This window comes from Triticum aestivum, chromosome 2A, assembly GCF_018294505.1.
Source record: "Triticum aestivum cultivar Chinese Spring chromosome 2A, IWGSC CS RefSeq v2.1, whole genome shotgun sequence".
In the NCBI taxonomy this organism is placed as follows: domain Eukaryota; kingdom Viridiplantae; phylum Streptophyta; class Magnoliopsida; order Poales; family Poaceae; genus Triticum; species Triticum aestivum.
In genome coordinates, this window is record NC_057797.1 from 115,717,386 (window position 1) to 115,722,290 (window position 4,905).

Below are 4,905 nucleotides of genomic sequence, written 5' to 3' on the forward strand. Positions count from 1 at the left end.
CCCGAAAGCTTTGGAACAAGTTTCTTACTAAAAAGAAGCAAATAGTCGACTGTCCAAACACCGAAGCCTTGGCAGCTTTTAAACACAGCGTCCGAGACGAATGCCTTGCCAGACACCACGACCAAGAAAAGCTGAGAACAATGGCAGCATTAACAAGCCTCATAACCCGCTTTTGCGCGGGCGAGGACAACTGGCTAGCCCGATGCAGCACCAGCGACCCAAGTACATCCGAAGTTAGAGATGGAAACGGGAAATCACGATGCTGCAAAAATAATAAGCGCCGGAATAAAGAAGACAGCCCGAAGAGCACGGCGGTAAACGCTGGATTCAGAAGCTCTCGGTCAGGTCAGCAAAAGCCGCCCTCTAAAGGCGCCAGAGATGAACTGTCCAGCTTAAACAAAATTCTGGACCAAATATGTCAGATCCATAGCACCCCCAATAAACCTGCAAATCATACCCACATAGAATGTTGGGTCTTCAAGCAGTCCAGCAAGCTCAACGCCGAACCTAAGGGGCAGGATACATCAAGCGAAGACGAGGATGAGCCTCGCACGCAAAACATTGGGGAACCGAAGAAATTTCCACCAGAAGTCAAAACAGTAAACGTGTTACACGTGAAAAAGGGGAGAAACAAAGCGGCACTCCCACTTAAATATGCCCAAGGGCCTATCACCGCGGAGTTCTGCCACTGGCTGTCTCAACCGATCACCATCGACCATCAGGATTACTCGGCAAGTATCCGACGTGCAGGATGGGCTGCCTTGGTATTAGATCCAATAATTGACGGATACCATTTCACACGAGTCCTGATGGACGGTGGCAGTAGTCTAAACCTGATATATCAGGACACAATCCGCAAAATGGGGATAGACCCAACAAAAATTCGCCACAGCAATACTACCTTTAAAGGTGTAACGCCAGGCCTAGGGGCTCATTGCACAGGCTCCCTGCTACTAAAGGTTATATTCGGCTTTCCCGATAAGTTCCGTAGCACAAATTTAACCTTCCACATTGCTCCGTTCCAAAGTGGTTATCAAGCACTACTTGGACGTGAAGCTTTTGCGCGCTTTAATGCAATACCGCATTACGCTTCCCTCACGGTTAAGATGCCCGGTCCACGTGGCATCATTATATTAAATGGAAATATTGAGCGATCCCTGCGCGCTGAAGAGAGTGCGGCTGCCTTGGCAGCCGCACACTAAAATGGTCGCACCAACTAAAGAATTCGATAGGTCGTCAAGACCACGGACACGGTTATGCGAGTCCGGCGCAGCTATATGTAATTCATACAGGTTTGATGACCACACCCCTATTACAAATACAAGGGGCTCAACGCGTGCAGACAAGTGGCAATTTTTACTCATCTTGAACTGTACATGGTTTCTTTAAACCTACTTTTTTGCACAACAACTTTTCACCTAAGTTCCTCTCTTTTACAGATGACCATCGTGCTACACCCGTCCAGGATACGGCACAATAGAGACACAGGCGCAGACATGCAGCAGGGACCCGATCAAAGGATTCTTTTTAGATTAAGACCCTGCGTCAACCTTTTTTACTGTCTCTTGTTGATACACATCCCTTAGATTCTCAGTACAATTGAGAAGGATGCTTACGTCTTGGCATGAGGCCACACCAGAACAATGCATGTACCTGGACACTAGGGGCTTCTTACAAAGGGCACTGTTTAGGCCCGGTTTACACCATAAAGACCGAATACCTTAGGGAGTGTTCGGCGTCACGAGTTTGGCCTTATATGCATTAGCTCCGAATCATGTCTTTGGTCAAATGTTGGGTTTGCCCGGCTCTTGTGTTTTGTTGCCTTACGTTCCACTCTATCAGCTAAGGCGGCACCAGGAGAACTACTGCGATTGTGCCCTGGTTCATCCGGACGAGCACCTCCGTATAGAAAGCCGAAAACTGACTGTCATGACATAGCGCGAGACTGGTCAACCACTCGATGACCTATGGGAATCTTAGAATTCCTCCGCCTTAACGAAGGGCCATTTCCCAGCCAGGCATGTACGCACCCCGAACTCGGGTGAGTGCGGAGCCACCAGGGGCTATATAGTAGCCCCACTGTCAAACTCCTATGGCTAAGTGAAAGTGTTAAAGCATTATAGTCCGGTTGCCTGGTTCGCTGCGCCATCACCTCCTTATTAGGACCAAGACGTTGGATTAAGTGTGAATACGTGTCTTTTGCGAACACTCCCGCATTATATGCGTGGGGGCTGAAGCCAACGACTGCAATCTTTCAGGTTATATACATGAATATGTAAATGGCCGCACAGGAGGCATCACAATACTTTCAGTCACAAGTATAAATACAGCCTTGATAAATTCAATAAAAACATTGTTTTTACAATGGGAATACATGTCATTCAAACATAATATTCTTCGAGCACTGGGCCTCTATCAAACGAGCACCCTCAAGAACTTCTTCAAAATAGTGCTCGGCAGCCACTCGGCCTATGGCCGAACCCTGCGCCGCAATAGTGGTAGCATCCATCTCTGCCCAGTATGCTTTTACACGGGCAAGGGCCATCCGCGAGCCCTCTATGCACGCCGACCTCTTCATCGCATTGATGTGCGGCACCGCACCAAGGAACTGCTGCACTAAGCTGAAATAGCTGTTCGGCTTCGGATTTTCTGGCCACAGACGATCTACGACGGACCTCATGGCAAGTCCGGATAATCTATTGGGTTCGGCCCATTCGGCAAGCTGATCAGTCAGTGGAAGCGGACGCTCTAAAACGTTAAACTGCGACCAGAATAGCTTGTCCACTTCCCGATCTATTTGATCTCGGAAGTACTCGGCCGCATCGACAACACTCGTCGTCAAATCTAGATATGCGTCTACCGAACTCCACAACCGATCTAGAGGGGCATACCGCGGATCTCCAAACTTCCTCCGCAGCAAAAAGGTCTTTGCAGCCACAATATCACCGGCTTCACGCAGCTCCTCCTTCTTCGCACTCATGGCAGAGCGGGTGTCTTTGGTCGCCATCGTGGCCTTTCCAAGGTCCGTTGCCTTCGCTCTGTTCTCTTCTTCAAGGAACTGGCAATGGTCGGCAGTGTCTTTTAACTCTACGGCCATCTTGGCCATCTTCTCTTTGCTCTCACAATGCGCGGCCTTCTCGGCTCTTAACTCTTCGACCGCCTTCAAAGCAACCGCATTACTACTGCTTGCTTGATCTTTGGCTCGGGCAAGTTCCGCCCAAAGGATCTCCATGGTGGCAGCTCCATTTGCAGTCAAAACATATTAAAGATATTGGCATCACGCTGCTCTTGCTATGTGACATTCACCAGAAAACATCACTTACCCTGTGCCTTGTCAAGCCGCTTGTTAACAAGCTCGATGTCGGCATCTGCCACATCCAGTGGCCGCTTTAGTTCGGCAAACTGATGTCTACTAGACAACCTTCTTCTTGTAGACGTTGTTGGGCCTCCAAGTGCGGAGGTTTGTAGGACAATAGTAAATTTCCATCAAGTGGATGACCTAAGGTTTATCAATCCGTAGGAGGCGTAGGATGAAGATGGTCTCTCTCAAGCAACCCTGCAACCAAATAACAAAGAGTCTCTTGTGTCCCCAACACACCCAATACAATGGTAAATTGTATTGGTGCACTAGTTCGACGAAGAGATAGTGAAACAAGTGGTATATGGATAGTAGATAAAGGTATTTGTAATCCGAAATAATAAAAACAACAAGGTAGCAAGTGATAAAAGTGAGCGTAAACGGTATTGCAATGATAGGAAATAGGGCCTAGGGTTCATACTTTCGCTAGTGTAAGTTCCCTCAACAATACTAACATAATTGGATCACATAACTATCCCTCAACATGCAACAAAGAGTCACTCCAAATTCACTAATAGCGGAGAATGAACGAAGAGATTATGGTAGGATACGAAACCACCTCAAAGTTATTCTTTCCAATCAATCCTGTGGGCTATTCCTATAAGTGTCACAAACAGCCCTAGAGTTCGTAATAGAATAACACCTTAAGACACAAATCAACCAAAACCCTAATGTCACCTAGATACTCCAATGTGACCTCAAGTATCCGTGGGTATGATCATATGATATGCGTCACACAATCTCAGATTCATCTATTCAACCAACACAAAGGACCTCAAAGAGTGCCCAAAGTTTCTACCGGAGAATCATGACGAAAACGTGTGCCAACCCCTATGCATAGGTTCCCAATGTCACGAAACCCGCAAGTTGATCACCAAGACATACATCAAGTGTTCTCAAATCTTTAAAGACTCAATCTGATAAGATTACTTCAAAGGGGAAACTCAATTCATTACAAGAGAGAAGAGGGGGAGGAGAAACATAAGATCCAACTATAATAGCAAAGCTCGCGATACATCAAGATCGTGCCAAATCAAGAACACGAGAGAGAGGGAGAGATCAAACACATAGCTACTGGTACATACCCTCAGCCCTGAGGGAGAACTACTCCCTCCTCGTCATGGAGAGTGTCGGGATGATGAAGATGGCCACTGGTGAGGGATCCCCCCTCCGGTAGGGTGCCGAAACAGGGTCTCGATTGACTTTTGGTGGCTAGAGAGGCTTGCGGCGGCGGAACTCCCAGTCTAATCTCTGTTCTGGAAGTTTTACGATACGTAGGTATATATGGGTGCAAGGGGTACGTCGGTGGAGCTTCCACTACAAAAAAAGACACATCCGTGACATTTTGGGCTGAACAAAAAAAATTTCTGTCATACATATGACACTTCTATGACGATAATTGTGACAAAACCCGGTATCATCATAGAAGTGTCATATGTATGACAGAAAATGGGCTCCTACTTCTATGGCAAAAAATCATGACAGAAAATGGGCTTTTCGTTATGGGCGGGCCGAAGACGCAGCTGCATGACATTCTTTGGGCCGTC